The sequence below is a fragment of the Notamacropus eugenii genome, chromosome 7 (assembly GCF_028372415.1).
Source record: "Notamacropus eugenii isolate mMacEug1 chromosome 7, mMacEug1.pri_v2, whole genome shotgun sequence".
Taxonomy (NCBI): Eukaryota; Metazoa; Chordata; class Mammalia; order Diprotodontia; family Macropodidae; genus Notamacropus; species Notamacropus eugenii.
Genome location: NC_092878.1, coordinates 170966333 through 170984305, shown reverse-complemented (window position 1 = coordinate 170984305; position 17973 = coordinate 170966333). Strand labels below are relative to the sequence as shown.

The 17973-nt window shown below is 46.5% G+C and overlaps 1 long non-coding RNA gene and 1 pseudogene across 1 annotated transcript; one reads left to right on the top strand and one right to left on the bottom strand.

Annotated features, from left to right (window-relative positions):
• Positions 1 to 8203: 8203 nt before the first annotated feature.
• On the bottom strand, positions 8204 to 14027 carry LOC140513077 (BOLA class I histocompatibility antigen, alpha chain BL3-6-like; annotated as a pseudogene).
• On the top strand, positions 11524 to 12755 carry LOC140513078 (uncharacterized). Its single transcript, XR_011970058.1, has 3 exons — positions 11524 to 11607; positions 11859 to 12295; positions 12620 to 12755. It is a non-coding gene; the product is annotated as an uncharacterized lncRNA (long non-coding RNA).
• Positions 14028 to 17973: the final 3946 nt, after the last annotated feature.

Genomic DNA, 17973 nt, shown 5'->3' with positions numbered 1-17973 from the left:
GTGAAACAAAAGTCATTCATCTCTCTTTGGTCTCTGAATATGTCTACAATCATTCCCCCAATTCCCTTTCCTATCTTATTTCATTTTATCCCCCTTCACGTAATCTTTATTTATATCAAAATGGCTTGTTAACTTCCCTTTGTAGACTTTCCTGTCTCCATTCCTGTGGCCCCCTTCTGAAATTGGTGATTTCCTTCCCTACTCTCCATTTTGGGGAAGCCTCAGGGTAGCCCTCTGCCCAATCTTTTCTTGATTCTGATTATCCCTCCCTAGACTTGACCACCATGCCGCTGCTGCCTTTTCACCTTCTAAGTCCTCTTAGTTCCTGTGGCCTTCTCATGCTGAAAATTCTCTCTGCCCCTTTGGTCCCCTCCTCACATTGAAATCTTCATGTTGAGGAGGACCCCAAGATGACCACTATTTCTTCTCTGGACTCTCTGGACTCCATCACCATGCCTCATCTGCCTTATGACTTCAAAAGTTCTCCTCACCCAAGAAGCCTTCTTATCCTTGAAGTTCCTTCTGTTTCCCAGTCCCTTCCATTGGTTAGTTCCTCCCAGAACTTCCACTTTGAGGAGGGTTCTGGGTCAGCCATTCTTCATTCCTCTCCCAAATCTGCCTCTCATTTTCCACTCCCATTATCCTAGTGAATAATCTCAGTATCCTAGTGGAGACTTGCCTGCCCCACTATGTAGCTTTTCAAATACCTTCTATATATCATATTTCCTAAAGCATATGTGTTTTTTTTTCAAAATTTGTGATCAGAATAGCCCATTTCATCTTGTGTTATACTTTCTGTCCCTTTTTTGGTTCTAAATTCCAAGATACAACTGGTAATTTCTCTCCTCTGCTTTAGTTATGATGTGACCTTTAATATGTAAATCCTACATCTTTTTTTTTAACTTATCTTTTTGTATACTGTATGGTTATGGCTTATTCCCAATTCTTTCAAGTTGCCTAGCATTTTTTGCTTTTTTGTCAAATAGTATATCCTTATTACCGAAGCTTGTGTCTGGGTTTTTGGAATACCTGACTATTGTTTCTCTGATCAATACCTCTATTTTTTTTAACTTTTATCGGACAGCCATGATGATTACTGATGTAAAGTACAGTTTGAGATCTGGTCCTGCTAGATCTCTTTCACACTATTTTTTTTCATTTTTACCTTGATATTCTTGACCATTTGGGATTCCAGATTAATTTTCTTTTATTGTACTCAATCTATAAATAAGCATTTGGTTTTTCATTGGTTAGGTAAATGAATTTTTGTTGTATTTTCAGTCATCTTGTATGACTTTAATTTTCTTATAAATAATATTTCTCCATTTATTCAGCTCTGTTTCTGTTTTTGAACCAATATACACTGAATAAACATCTAGTTGCCCGGGGCGACTCCCGGGCCTTCACCTTCTACTTACCTATCCCCGGTCTTCGGACATCTCCGGCCCCCCTCCTGGTTTGGGGGGGGGGGAGGAATTCCCTCTCCCTGTTGGGGAAGGGGAATAAACAGGCAGAGCACCTGAAAGGAGTTGCAGCCAGCAAGCTTTATTCCGTTTCTCTCCAGCTCTCATGGTCATCCCCTTTTATTATCCCCTGTCTCCTCCCCCGTACCTCCCATGGGCGGGCGAGCTCCTCCCAAGTGCCTCCCCGTGGGTGGAGCCAGCCTGTTACCAGGGCCATCCCAGTACCTCGTGGCTTGCTAGACCAGCTAGCCTGCCACGTAAGCAGGTTCGGACCCTCAGGCGTCTCACAGTCCTCACGGGGGACCCCGGTCCAGAGCTGTCCCCCAACAACTCGTACATTAGCTGATTGCACAAATTGTAATCACGGACATGTGTGTGGAATGGTCATGCGACAGTTGGAGCGTGTCTATTAAGCCGTTCCACTAATCTACGTGATCTTACTCTACATCCTATGCCCAATTTCTCTATGTTACATGAAGTATCTTTTCCATCTATCTGCCCGGTCTCTAACAACCAAACTGACTTGTTCTGTAGGGCAGGTAGCCCCATGTGCTGGCTGTATACAGGATGTGAGTTTTCTCCATTGGCAGGGTGATGATTTCTACTTTTCCCCTGATAGCAGATGATGTTATTCTCTCTTGGGCACCCAAACTATTACCTCTACCCTATGTGTATTTATCTTTGGAACCTTTACTCTCTATTTTAAATTCTTCTGTTGAATTGCAGCGACTATGAGAGAAGAACCAAGCTGTGGTGGTGCAGGTGCCGTTATCATCCCCATTGTGCAGTGGAGGAGTCTAAGGCAGAAGTTCAATGACTTACCCAGGATCACACAATAAATGACTGTGGTCAGATTGGAATTCAGATCTTCTTGACTCCAAGGACCCTGCTCTATCCACTGTAGCACTCCAACTATCAAGCTGTCTCTAGTCTGACTTTTAAGCCTGAAATCCTAGTCCCTTTTGGAGTCTGTTACCTCAGCTGAGTCCTATGAAGATTAAGCATTGAGCCCCCTATGGTTGGCCCTTCCCCTCCAGATGGTCTAATCTCTCCATTCCAAGATGGCTATCCCAAGTCCATGCCCATGCACAGTCCTTGCCACCTGGAATGTCCTCTCCCACTTTCAGCCCAAGATTAAACTTCCCAGACAGGCTTTTCTTCTTAAGAGAAATGGTGTCCAGGTACTTTTGAAGAGACAGCCTCTGGCAGAGACTGAGAACCAAGGCAGAGTAATTCCTCTACTCCCTCACCCACCTTCAAGGAACCCTCCATGACTCCCAGCCATGTCCTCCCATGCCATTGCCATGACTGAAGAAAACCACACATTTCATGACCCAATGTCTTTATTTTAACTTCTTCTGTTGCTCAAGCAGGTTCTATTTTGGCAACACTTGAATCTTTGCCCATCTAGAAACACCAGTGTCCCCAGGGTGAAGAGAGCCAATCTAGCCAGGCCCATTTGAATGAAGTAGTTTGGTGGAATCCTAAGGAGTGAATTCTAGAGGGACAGACAGGACTGCTCAGATCCAGGAGTATGGCAAACTGAGTAAAAGGCAACTGATAGGTTAGCTATATGAATCTGGGAGAAGGAGAAGGGTAGATTCCTGACTGTGTTTCAATTTTATTAAAGGAGAAAATCAAATACCAGGGTATTTTTTTAAATACTGGGAGCTAGAAAGAACTCCAAGTTCCAAAAACAGTTGTGGGCTAGGACACCTGGCTATCGGTTGGTTTTTATCCTTCCTTCTTGAAGAGGACCAAAATGACATCACCATGATAAAGTCAAGTTTCAGTGTGACTGACTAGGGTTGATAAGACCAATATGAGCTTAGAATGCTCTACCACAGATTAGACACAGATAGTCCATGTGAATATTTGGGATGGGTTCTCCCAGTTTGCATGTTCTACTTTTCCTTTGTGTTTCAATTCTGCTCTGCTCGTAGAATATAGCACCCTTTCTGATGAGGGCACTCCATACTGAGTGGTCCTGTGCCAGTGTCTCCCATGTTGCACAGTGAAATCCAAAGTTCTTGAGAGAAACCTTGAGAGTATCTTTGTATCTCTTCTTCTGACCACCATGTGATCACTTGCCCCATGCGAGTTCTCCATAAAATAGTCTTTGTGGCAAGAGTACATTTTGGATTTGAACCATGTGGCCAGCCCATAGGAGTTGCACTCTCTGAATCATAGTTTGAATGGTTGGCAGTTTAGTTTGAGTGAGGACCTCAGGGTCTGGTACCTTATCCTTTCAGGTGATCTTCAGAATCTTCCTAAGACAGTTCAAATGGAAGCGATTCAATTTCCTGGCATGGCCCTGGTAGACTGTCCCTGTTTCACAAGCATACAACAATGAGGTCAGCACAACATCTCTGTAGACCTTCAGTTTGGTCATCACAGTCTAATATCTCTTCTCTCCCATACTTTTCTTCAGAGCCTCCCAAATGCTGAGCTGGCTCTGGCAATGTGTGCATCAACCTCATTGTCCATGTGTACATCTCTGGTACTACCAAGTGTACTACCAAGGTAAGAGAACTTATCCACAGCATTCAAAACTTCTCCATTTGTCTTAATCAGTGGTTCCATGTATGGATGGTGTGGTGGTGGCTGGTGGAGCACATGTGTTTTCTTGGTGTTAATTATTAGGCCAAAATTAGCACAGGCATCAGATAATTGATCCATACTTTGCTGCATCTCAGCTTCAGAGGCTGCACTGAGTGCACAATCATCTGCAAAGAGAAAATCATGCACCAACACTCCCTCCACTTTAGTCTTGGCTTGGAGCTTGCTCAAACTGAAGAATACACTTCAGGAAGAACTTGAGCTTTATACCATGTTCATCATCATTGAAAACATTTGATAACATGACTGAAAACATCATGCTAAAAAGCATGGGAGCAAGCACACAGCCCTATTCCAATCCATCAGTGATTGGGAAGGCGCGAGAGCATTGTCCACTATCCGGAGCCTGGGCAAACATGTTAACATGAAATTGACATATATAATACTGATGAACTTCTCTGGGGAACCAAATTTTGACATAAATTTCCATAAGCCCTCATGAATAAGAGTGTCAAAGGTCTTGGTCAGATCTATAAACATTGTATGCAGACCTCTCTTCTGCTCCTGGCATTTCTCCTGGAATTGTTGGGCAGCAAACACTATATTGACTATTTCTCGGCCCTTTCTGAAGCCACGCTCACTCTCAGGTAGATGACCATCTTCCAGGTGAGGGATCAGCCTATTAAGGAGAACTCTGGAAAGAATCTTGCCAGCAATGACTAAGAGAGACACACCCCTATGATTGTCACAGAACAATCTATTCCCTTTACCTTTATAGAGATGGACAATGGAGGCATCCTTGAACTACTGGGGAATAACCTCCTCTTGCCATATAACCTGGAAAATTCTAGTCAGCTTTTATGTGAGCAATGGTCTCCTTACCTTGTAAATCTCAGCTGGAATAAAATCATCACCAGGTGCTTTGCCACATGAAAGGAGCCTAATGGCTCTCAAAACCTCTTCTTCAGTTGGAAGTTCAGCTAAGGAGGGATTGACTTCAACATGAGGTAAGCAGTCAATGGCCTCAGCATTGATTGATGATGATCTGTTGAGAAGAATATGGAAGTGTTCAGCCTATTTCTCTAGGATCATGGCCTTATCACTAACCAATGTGGCTCCATCAGAACTGAGTAGTTGTGATGCACTGTGGGTTTTTGACCCCTAAATAGCTTTCAGGGAATCATAAAAGCACTTTGCATTTTTACTATCAGCGTAAAGCTGAATTTCATCTCCCTTCTTACTGATCCAGGAATCCTGCATCTGTCTAAGCTTTATTTATACTTTGCTTTTGATGGAATTAAATGCTACCTTCTTAGAGGTGGAGGAACTATCTAGGGCAGGAGGCTCCTGAGTTATTTCACTTCTGGTCTTCTTGGGAATTGGGAGGTGAGGTCAGGGTAAGAATGAAGAGAAACTTTGGGGAGGAATCTGGCATGGGGAGTGGAAACTGAATCTGCAGGAAATGGGTCCTGGGTAAGGCAGATCTTACAGTGGAGTAGGGATGGGCAGAAGATCCGTCTGAGAATCATCAGTCATCACACTGACACCCATAAGGGAACAGAGGGCTCTGGGTTAGTGGTGCTTGGGAGCTGGGGGACTTTGTCCTTGGATCCAGTACCTGGGGAAGATGAGCAGGAAGATGCAGGGTCACTGCCAGCAGTTTGGACTCACAGACAGCATTCAGAGGCTGGGGGAGGAGCAGCTCTGGGGCTCACTGAGGCCCCAGAGGATGGAGCTCCTCCCAATATCCAGGAGCTCTCCTCATGGTCAGTGTAGCCCAAGAGCCCCCACCCTATAGAGATCCTGGGTGGGGGCACAGGTAACCACAACCTGTGCCCTGCCTCCAAGCTGGTTACAGTCAGTCACTCTAACACACAAGTAGCTGTAACACAGGAAACAGAAGTGCACAAAGTGCTATTGGAGGCCATGGATGTAATAATCATTTCCAAATGAGGTACTGTGACAAGTCATCTTGGAAGCAGTGACATTTGTTGTATGGGGTCTAATAGGATGAAGAGGATTTTTACTAAGTTAGTGATGGAAGGGCATTCTGGGCAGAGGGAATGGTATGGACAAAAGTATAGCGGTAGGAAAGTGTAGAATATGGACTCAAAGGATGGAGAAAGATTTGTTTCTCATGGGACTGGGAAATATTCCTCATTTGCTAACAATTTGGAGGGAAGCATGCAGGCTTGGGGATTTGTCCAAAGGGGAAGTAAGACACTTTCCTGCCTCTGGGGGCAATTCTTTTCCTCACTGAAATGGATCTCTGCCCCTTACCCTCATTTATGAGGGTAGAAGAAGAAAAGTCTTCCCATTCCTCTACCTATGATATCCTGAGAATCCTATAGGACACTGAACCTGTTACAGGAACTTTAGAGATAAAAACCCTTCTTTACAAATTCAGAAGATGAGGCCCAGAGAAGTGACAGGACCTGCCCAAGTCATAACATCAGTAGAAGGACATTCGACCTCAAGTTCTCTGCTTCCTGGTAGAGGGATGGTGAATGGGACAGTCTGGCTGAGGTTGAGAGGGCTTGAGGGCACTGGTGGGAAACAAGGCTGGGAGGGAAGGCTGCTGCCAGATCCTGGACAATAAGTCTTCAGTCAGACAAAGTGCCCAGTAAGTCACTGGGACCACACACCATGAGCTGATCCTGGAGCTCAGCAGTGAAGCCTTCACCACAGTCAGCTGGAATCCTAATGGGGACAGCTCAGAGTGGAGAAAGTCTAGGGGAGTAGACACAATATCTTTGTCTGCCTTTGTCTCCCCAGAGTGTTTTCTTTCTGGTCACAAGGGTCTTGCCTAAAAATCTTTATTCTTTTTAAACTGCCCTTCTCACTTCCCTCCTCTTTGCCTCTAGGCCCAGCCTCTGACAGCTGGCTCCTAACTCCCATCCTCCCCCCCATCCATAAGTATGAACCCTGTGTCAACCCCATTCCTGGGGGAGTCAGGGAAGATTTCCTGTTTATCACAGTCATAGTCAGCTCCGGACCAGTTATACTGTAATCAGTCATTCTATTAACAAGCACTTGCTGCCTGCCAGATTCTGCATGGAAGGATCCCGGGGTTGCACGTATGTGGCTCAGAAAACCACGTTAGCATTATTTATGTTTTATTACATCTTTACTTTGTAAAGTATTTCCAAATTACGTTTTAACGTGGTTCCAGTTGTATTTGACACCAGGACTAGATGGTTAAGATCTGAGGCTCAGTTCATCCAAAGGAGAAAGAGAAAGTCCAGAATTTCTGCCTTTTTTCATCCCCCTTGTTTTTTTGTTTTCTTCTTCCTTTGGTTACTCTTTTGTGAGGCAAGGTATTTTTTCTTCACTTCTTATATTTCCTGGAGCAGGATAATTGTCCAACCAAATCCTGAAAATTAGGGAAAGGTAGAGGGTCTCTTAGAAGATCCCTAGGTCTTGGGGCTAGTGTGCGATGGGACACGGGATATCTGGTTTTCCCAGAAAAAGGACTGGTTTTCCCTAAAATGCAAAAAAGTTGCCTCTGGGATTTGATTGACCCTTGTCTCCCTTCAAGTAGCTCCCTGGTGACCTAAGGACACCTAAAGTCTCATCCACAGGGAGTTGTGGCTCCTTTAACAGGGTAACTTCTTTGGAGTCACCCAGCCCTGTCCCGTTGACCAGACAAGTTTTCACCTGGACATGAGGAGCCCTATCCAGAAAAGTGTCACCATGTCTTTGGTGCACATCCTTGCTGTCTTAGGGTCAAGCTAACCTCCTTTCTTTAATGATCAATGATTTGTGAGGACATCATTTCATCCCAACATTAAACCCAAACCTGAGCTAGCATGTCCCTAACAAGAGCAGGGGAGCAGATCCTGAATATCTTTGAAAACAAGGACCCCAGGAGAGTGCAGGGAATCACTGGAAAGGATGCAAAGACCAAAGCCAGGCCTCTTGGCCCAGGTCTTTTCCCATGACCTCTTTGTCCTCTCATCTCCTCCATTTGTCCTCACTCACAATGGTCCTGGTGACCTGGGCTCCTGACAAGCTGAACAACCCAACACCCCCAAAGCTGTGGCCTCACGTCTGGCGTAGTCACTGATGCCCAGTCCACAGCCAACAGGAACCAGATGTAGCTCTGATTTTTCTATAATTTTATGTATTTTACTTTGAATTTGTGAAACAAAACAATATTTTCCATAATGTAGAAGAAAAAGAGGTTGCCCATGAATCTGCAGATGTATTGTGTACAATGTACTATTCCTAGTAAATATATAAAACAGTTATATTTAATTTTTATCCTTTTTTCTTCCCCTCCCCCAGCCCTAGAGATGGATACCATAAGACACAAGTGTGTGTGTGTGTGTGTGCGTGTGTGTGTAAAATCATTCTTTGGATGCTTCCATTCTTTCTCTGGATGCATACAGCTTCTTCCTTCACAGATCCTTTGTAGTTCATCTGGGCCCTTACAGTTGTCAAAATGACTTAGTCACTCTTAGAACAGCATTGCTGAGAGCGTATGTGACGTTCTCTTGCTTCTGCCCATTTCACTCCTCATCATTTCCTGCAAGTCTTTCCATGTTTTGATCATTTCTTATAGCACAGTAGGATTTTATAATCATCATGTAACACAACTTGCTCAGTCATTCCCCAACTGATGGGCATCCCCATGATTTCCAGTTTGTTGCCGCCATATGCCTATAAATATTATAGAACATATAGATTCTTTTCCTTTTTCCCCAATCATCTTTGCAAATAGGCCTAGTAGTGGTATTGCTGGGTCAAAGGGTATTGGCAATTTCATAACTCTTATCGATGAATTGGTTAGTAGTTACTGTCTTTCATGCACATATATGTATTCATAGGTAAGGGTATATGTATACATGCACTCACAGGCACAAAAAGTGCCAAAAGGTACCTAAACACAGCTGTATTTCCCTCATCATTCTGATATAACCTAGATCAGGGCATCTTAAATTTTTTGTGTCATTTGGTGAAGCTTTCAATAAATGTCTTCTCAGAACAATAATGTGGTTTTTGAAAATTCAATAGTCAAAGAAATTTCAATTAGAAGTTTGTCAAAATAAAGATGTATTTTTTCCCATCCAAGTTCACAGACCCGCCCCCCCCCCCCAAAAAAAAACTCTCATCAGATTGCACGGGGGTCAGTATACACAGCTTCTCTGATACAGATAAATATATCTTCTCTTCTGAAGCTGAAGTCTCCTTCTCACTGGAACCTCCCCTGGGTGTCCCAGACAAGCTTCTCTGAACACCTATGGCTGACCTAGCCTGGACTTCAGAAGCTGCATCTCAACATTATAAAGCAGACTTTCCTTTCATAAAAAGTCCTAGAGATCAGAGGAATGGATTTGGGGATTGGAGTCAGGCAGCCCAACAGCCTTGATTGAGTCTCCTGTGGACTAGGTGCTGTCCTAGGCAGCTGGATCCGAGGGCCTTGAGGCCCCTTCAGACTCTAGACTGATGAGCCTGGGGAGTCCCCAAGCTCACCAGGAGGTCTGATGACTTCAGGGGCTGGTTTGTCAGAGGACACCCCCCCTCCCTTCATGCCCATCACTTCTTAAGGGAGGATACTATCATTCTAAATCCTGTAATAACATGAATATCCAGGAGGGTCCCTTCTTAGGAAATAAATGGCTTCACACTGGGAGGAATTCTTAGGGCTCTGAAGGATGGAAGTTATCTTTCAATGAGTATTATGATGATCCAATGTCTGTTTGGAATTGGCAGAACCATAGGAGTTAGTGCTTGAAAGCAGTAATAATAACAGCGTTCATTTCTATCATAAGCCTTGCTGAGCATGTTGTAAATATGACCTCACAAGATCTGGGAGGAGGGGCTATTGTGACCCCCCCCCCACCCTGATTCCTGAGGTGAGAGGTTAAGTGACCTGCTCAGGGTCACAAAGCTGTTAGGTGTCTGAGATGGGATTTGAACTCTTGTCTTCCTGCATATAAGTCAGAGGCTGCACTGACTGAGCCACCTTCAAATTCAGACCCATTTTCTGCTGCAAATGAGGAAAGTGAGCCTCCATGGAAGATGTGTCCTCTCTTCTCACAAGACTTCCTGTCCCTCTGTGGTTCGCAAGAAGCAGGATGAAAATACTGCTTTTATATCTCTGATGAAAAAGACAAAACAGAGAGAACTGGATCTCTCTGAAGGTCAGTGCTGAGGGGTAGCCTATGGGAGGGTGGACTGTGGGTTAGCGACCCAACAGCTTGTCTGGGCATGGTTCCAGGCCCAGGAGGAGCGTGCAGCCTGGGCACTGTGTGAAGCCCTGAGACAAGTTCCAATAGACCCTATCCCCACATGTCCCCAAGCAGAACAAATCAAAGACAAACCTCTGCCCCTCACCATACACTGCCCCCCCACCCTCCCCCAGCTCCTCTGGGCTCAGCCCCACTCTGTACTCACAGACTCAGTAGAACAAATAAAAGGTTTCTCAGGCATCTTCAAACTTTCATTTCTTTGCCCCTTCACATGGCCAAAACATCTCCACGTGTTGATCCTGTCCCCTACAATCCACAACCCAATGAGAAGCTCAGCTCATATTATGGAGAAAAGCTGAAGACTCCAGAGCAGTGGTTCATCAGGCTATTCTGGTCATCAGACAGAGACCCCAGAAATCAGGGCAGCATCAGATGTGAAGGAGGCTCATTCCCAAATCAGAAAAACAGGAGGGAGGAGGAAGGGAAGCCTTAGAGAACAGGGTGAGGGCCGTGATGAGGTTGCCCTGGGCTTGGGCCAGTAGAGTCCAGGGAGGATCACAGGGGCCAATGCTGAGGAGAGAGACCAGCAGTCCACAAGAACAATACAGGGACTGCAGACTGGTTTTCTGTCTCAGGTCGATGCCAGGAAATTCTCTCAAACTGAAGAAGGAAAGACAGATTCAGGGGGATCCTCCAAGTGCCCTCTGGCCTCCAGACTGTCATCATTTTGAAGGGCCAGTCTCACCACCCAGCCCATCCTCAGCCCAACCTCCCACAGATCTTCCTCCTCTTTGCTTGGCCCCCTTTACCCCAGCCCCTCCCTCCTCCCAGGCCCCCAGAGTCTCACCTTTGGCTGTGAGAGAGACATCTGACCCCTGTGCACTGTCATTGCCTGGAGACAAAGGAGGGAAACAACCCAGTCAAGGACATGCATCCCAGAGCCAGGGTATGGTAAGGGAAGGGGACACCAAGGGAAGGCTACTGGGCTAGGCCTCCCCTCTGCCTTCTCATTGCTCAGGTCCCAGAGACACCATGGCCTGTCCCCTTCTTTCTACCTTTCATGTCCACCCTTTGCTTACCTGCAGCCTGAACACAATCACCTCCTTTTCCACCTAGAAAAGAAAACAAATTTCCAGTGAGATATCCAAGAGAGGAGACCACACTAGGGTCTCAGAAGTTCAAAGATTTGTCTTGGAGACACAACAAATAATCAGTATGGCACTCCCATGCCCCACACCACTCCAGCCTCTAGATGCAAGAGGAAGACAGAAAAGGCCCCATATGAGCATTTTTCCCCCTCCAGGCCTGCCTCCAGGGGTTCCCAGGGCTGGTCTACAGAGCTGGAGAGACACCCAGGCCCTTGGACAGAGATCCCCATGTCCATGTTTGAGGTGAGTGTGAAGCAGATTCCTCACTCAGCCAGCCTGTTACAACCTGCCAGGCATCCTCCAGGGAAATGGCTTTTAGTTAGGAATTTGTTCATCTATACACTTAGGGCCCGTCAGACTTTCCCTTAGACAGGAAGGGGAGGACTTGAGGACAGAAAGACAAGCTGCCAAGTCAGGGGAAGCCCAGATCTCTATGGTGCCTGATCCCTAATGACCCTTCCCAGTCCAGCCTACCTGAATCCCTCTTTCTACAGATCCCAACTCCAGCAAGGACTGCAGTGAGGAGGAGGAGGAGGCTGGCAGCAATGCCCCCCACAATGAACCAAGTGGATGAGAACTGTGGCTCTGAAATGGAAAAGGGAAGTGAGAGGCCCTGATGCCTGTCTGGCCTGAGAGTCACTAACCTCTCCCCCACCTACCCCCAGTAACTACCCCCTTCTCTGGTCCTGTGGGGTGGGGGATGGTCTTTTCCCAGTTCCTCCTCACTGTCCTTACCCCACTGCAGGGTGAGGGGCTCAGAAAGCCCCTCATGTTGAACTTGGCAAGTGTATTTCCCTTCCTGACCCGAGGTCACATCCACAGCTGCCCACTTCTGGAAGGTGCCATCTCCTGCAGGCCTGGTCTCAATGAACTCTGTGTCCTGGGGCTGTTCCTCCCCATCCCTCAGCCAAGTTAGGGAGATCTCCTTAGGGTAAAAATCCTGGGCCTGGCACCTCAGGGTCACCTCTCCATGGGGGGTAGTGTGTCGGGTCACTCGGGCAGAGGGTGGGTCTGGAGGCAAAGGTCAGAGGCATTTCCAGGCTCCCCTTCCCCCCTACCCTCCAGGGGCACAAGGACCGGTGAGGGGAGGGGAACACCCTACAATACGCCCTGGGGTACAAAGGGTTCCAGGGGGTCGGGGGCCCAGGGCTGAGGGGAGGTGGAGAAGGGCCTCCCAGGGGGCCTTGAGTGCCGCGCACACTGGGGCGGGGCCGGCGGTACCTGTCCTCATCAGCGTCTCCTTCCCCATCCCCAGGTACTTCTTCAGCCACATAACGCACTCCTCCTCCAGGTAAGCTTTATCTCTCTCCGCTTTATCTCCCCTCCTCCCACTCGCGCTTGGTGCTCACGGCTGGGGACACGGCCGCCGTCCACGTGAGCGTCTCCGTGTCCAGGGCGATGTAGTCCCGCCCGTCGTAGGCGTATTGGATAAACCCACGCTGGAAGCTGAGCTCGGGGGACACCTCGCAGCCGTATATGGTCTGGCAGGTGTGGACCCCTGCCCCAACCCCGGGCCCGGGTCAGTGTGGCCGGACCTTGGCTGCCCCACCCCCCGACACCCCCCGGAGGCTCCTCCCCCCATCCCCAGGGGGACCTCGGGTGGGACCCCTCTTCCCCCCCCCCTCCGCCCCTCCCCAGTCACGCACCCCCCGCGCTCTGGTTGAAGTAGCGGCGCAGGGTCTCCAGCCCCGCTCGGTAAGTCTGTGCGTTCTCCCTGGCTCTCCGCGTCTGCCCCTCCCCGTACCCCGGGACCTCCTGCTCCACCCTCTCCATCCACGCCGCCCGCGGCTCCATCCTCGGACGCGGACGGTCGGTGTGGAAGCGCACAAACTGCTGATAGTCCACGTAGCCCACTTCCAGATACCGCGGCTCCCCGAGCCCGGGCCGGGTCACGGCTGAGGCGAAATATCTCATGGAGTGAGAGCCTGGGAGGTGGGGACGGTGCCGGGGTCAGGGCGGGGAGAGCCTAGACCCGACTCGGACCCTTGACCCAGTCACGCCCCAGAGTGATCCCAGAGTCTCAAGCCCGCTGCCCCCCTCCCCTCCCCATGCTGGCACATCGCCCTCCGCCCTTAAAATTCTCCAGACCTCAACGCTTTAAGATCAGCACCACGCTGTCCCGACAGCAGCCCAGGCAGGTCCGACCCCCCTGCTCCGGTACGCTGCCTCCCTCTTCCCGCCCCCACCTCTGGTCCGGGTCCGGGGTCTCTCACACTGCTCACCCTCGGCCCCCCACCTTGTGTCCTCACCTGCCCCTTCCCCTATCCTCGGTGAAGCTCTGTAACAAAGCTGCCCCGGGTTCTGGATTCGCCCTTGGGGGGACGCGGGGCTGTCGGGGGGACCCCAGAGAGCTCTGCTCCTTAACGCCCCCAGACTGTGGCCCCATTCTTCCTCCCCATGACGCCCCTCCCCCTACCGATCCACTCACCCCTCAAACCAATGAACCGACACCAAGCCACTCCCTCCTTCCTTTCAGCCTAGCCTGGACCAGACTGACGTGAAGGAGCCGGATCCGGGAGACTCTCCCAGCCCAGGATCCCCTTCTTGTAGGAACCCCACCCCAGCCCCACGTCCACCCCTGCGTCCAGTCTCTCCTTATCCGCCCAGGTGTCCGGCAGGGCCAGGACCCCCAACAAAAGGAGAGCGCCCAGTGAGCGCTCCATGGTCAGCAGACTCAAGAGCCCAACTTCAGAGACCTGTTTGGGCTGGGTTTATAAAGGGACAAATCTCTCACTTCTGATTGGCTTCCCAGAGGTTCTGCCAGCCAATAGAAAATGAAAACCAACAAACGTCACTGGTAACTGGGCAGAAGGTGCCCCCACATACTGGGAGATCAATACTGAAACTGACCTGGAGGATATCCCCGGCTTCATAGACCTTGGCTCTGTCTCTGCTCTTCCCAGAACAGCCTCTGATTCTGTGGAGCAGCCGAGGCTCCCTCCCTCCCATCATCACTCCAGGAGCGCCCAGCTCTTGTGCTCCCAGCTTGAACCAGAGAAAAAGAAGGGTTAGGGCTGGAGTCCACCCACCCCTCCAGTCTTCCTCAGTGCAACCCTTTCCCTTCCTTAGAAGTTGGGGAGATAATGTCCCCACTCCAGATTGAGGGGGTTTGGGGACTGAAGAAATCTGCAGGCTGACTTGAGACCAGGGGCTGCCCCTCAGATTTAACGACCTCCATCCCAGCTATGACTAGGGCAAGTCTTGTAACCTCCTCAGGTCCTGTAGATAAAGAAGCCAGGACCCAAGAATGAAGAGGAAATGAGAATTAGGAATCAAAGTAGAAAAGAGGCAGGGATGTGGCCCAGTGGATGGAGCCAAGGGCCTGTACTCAGGAAGAACTGACTTGTGATCCAGGCCTCAGACACTACCTAGCTATGTGACCTTGGGCAAGTCACTTAACCTTGTTTACTTCAGTTTTCCCGTCTGAGAAATGAGCTGCAGATGGAAGTGGCAAGCCAATTTCTCTGATAAAAAAAACCCGAAAAGGGGTCACAGTGAGTCAGAAACTACTCAATAACAAAAAAGAAAAGAGATTGGTTATAAAAATGGGAGAGAGCCATTTCAACCTAAGGTTGGTCTGAACTGCCTGAAATATGAAGCTATAAATTCCTAGAAATTTTTTTTCCACAAACAATGAACCTGGCACATATAGTAGAATTTTCCCTCATTCTTGTCTCATCCCCCCAACCAGAAAACCAGGAAACTTCAGGTTTCATGGAGAAAATCAAGTTAACACTGGAGAGGATCTTAGAAATAATCTTTATTTTCCAGATTAGGAAACTGAAGACCAGCAGTGCCATCTGTCATACCCTTGAACACCCAGCTCTGCTTCCTTCTCTTTACAGATGTGGTAGCCATAATATTGACTCCCAAGCATCATCCTAGTTTTGGGAAAGTCCAGACATCTCCTTCCATGCTGTTTATCAGGAACTCTGTTGCGCCCTTTTTCAGTTTGGGATCAGAACAATTGTTTCCTCTTATTTCAGCACTTCAGTTTTTTTATCATGCACAACATTTACCCATTTCACAAGAGATGGCAAGGTTATTTTCACATGACTTTCTCTTGTTATGGTTTGGATACCTGTTTCCATGTGGTCATTTAGCGTTTCCAGGACTTTAGAAACTTTCATATCCTTTTAGCATTCATTTATGGGCAATGGCTTTTGGTTCATATTGGTGTCAGTTCTCTTTCTCTTTGGATATAAAGGATTTATTTTGATCAGATTTGATGTACTATTTCATATATTTGCTACTCAACAATTTTTCATATTTGATCTTTACTTATTTTAGTGAAAACTTTTGCAGTTTTTATGGCTAGGATTATATATTTTTTTAAAACTCTCCAATTTTGAATTAAGAATACTCCTTGACACAGCTGTGAAAGTTAAACCATTGTATTTTCTTCTGTTTTTTAAATTTATTTATTTTTAGTTTTCAACATTTATTTCCACAAGATTTTGAGTTCCAAATGATATCACCATCTCTTCCTACCCCCCACCCCAAGACACCTTGCTTTCTGATTACCTCTTACCACAATCTGCCCTCCCTTCTATCACACCACTCCTTTCCCTTATCCCCATCTTCTCTCTTTTCTTGTAGGGCAAGATAGATTTCTATACCCCATTACCTTGTATTTCTTATGTCCCAATTGCATGCAAAACCAATTTTCAGCATTCATTCCTAAAACTTTGAGTTCCAACTTCTCTCTCTCCCTGCCTCCCCACCCATTCACACTGAGAAGGCAAGCAAAACAATATAAGCTATATATGTGTAGTTATGCAAAAGATTTCCATAATAGTCATGTTGTTAAAGACTATCTGTATTTCCTTTCATCCTGTCCTGCCCCACATTTATTCTCTCTTTTGACCTTGTCCATCCCCAAGTGTTTATTTCCAATCACTCCCTCCTCCCATTTGCCCTCCCTTCTATCTTCTCTCCCACACCCCACTTATCCCCTTCTCCCCTACTTTCCTGTAGATTTTAATACCAAATTGAGTATGTATGTTATTCCCTCCTTAAGTCAAATGTGATGTGAGTAAGCTTCACTTTTTCCCTCTCATATCCCTGCTTTTGCCCTCCATTGGAAAAGCTTTTTCTTCCCTCTTTCATGAGGGATAATTTGACCCATTCCATGTCTCTCTTTCTTCTCCCAATATATACCTCTCTCACCCCTTAACTTTATTTTTTTTAGATATCATCCCTTTCAATTCAACTGACCCTGTGCCCTCTCTCTATATGTAAACGATCCCTCCAACTACCTAAATATTGAGAAAACTTTCAAGAGTTACAAGCATTATCTGTTCATGTAGGAATGTAAACAGTTAAACTTTAGAAAGTCCTTTATGATTTCTCTTTCCTGTTTACTTTTTCATGCTTCTCTTGATTCTTGCATTTGAAAGTCAAATTTTCTATTCAGTTCTGTTCTTTTCATCAAGAATGTTTGAAAGTTCTCTATTTTATTGAATGACCATTTTTCGCTGAAGTATTATACTCAGTTTTGCTGGGTAGGTGATTCTTGGTTTTAATCCTACTTCCTTTGACTTTTGGAATATCATGTTCCAAGCCCTTCTGTCCCTTAATGTGGAAGCTGCTACATCTTGTGTTATCCAGACTGTATTTCCACAACACTCAAATTGTTTCTTTCTAGGTACTTGGAATATTTTCTCTTTGACCTGGGAACTCTAGAATTTGGCTACAATATTCTTAGGAGTTTTTCTTATTGAATCTCTTTCAGGAGGTGATCTGTGGATTCTTTCAATATTTATTTTACCCTCTGGTTCTAGAATATCAGGGCAGTTTTCTTTGCTAATTTCATGAAAGATGATGTCTTGGCTATTCTTTTGATCATGGCTTTCAGGTAGTCCCACAATTTTTAAATTTTATTTCCTGGATCTAGTTTCCATGTCAGTCATTTTTCTAGTGAGATATTTCACATTATCTTCTATTTTTTTCATTCTTGGTTTCTCATAAAGCCATTAGCTTCCATCTGCTCCATTCTAATTTTTAAAGAACTACTTTCTTCAGTGAGCTTTTGAACCTCCTTTTCCATTTGGCTAATTCTGCTTTTTAAAGCATTTTTCTCTTCATTGACTTCTTGGACTTCTTTTACCAACTGAGTTAGGCTATTTTTAAAGGTGTTATTTTCTTCAGCATTTCTTTGAGTCTCCTTTAGCAAACTATTGTCTCACTTTTCATGATTTTCTTGCATTGCTCTCATTTCTCTTCCCAATTTTTCCTCCACCTCTTTTACTTGATTTTCAAAATCTTTCTTGAGCTCTTCCATGGCCTGAGACTATTGCATATTTATTTTGGAGGTTTGGGATACAGAAGCCTTGACTTTTATGTCTTTTTCTGATGGTATGCTTTGTTCTTCTTCATCTGAAAGGATGGAAGAAAATACCTGTTCACCAAGAAAGTAGCCTTCCATAGTCTTATTTTTTTTTCCTTTTCTGGGGCATTTTCCCAACCAGTTACTTGACTTTTGAGTCCTTTGTCAAGAGGAGGGTATACTCTGGGGACCTGTAACTTCTCAGTTCCTCCAAGGTGGCACAATTCAGGAAGAGGAGTTTACTCATTTTGTGACCTGTGCTGTGGTCTGGGAGCAACCAT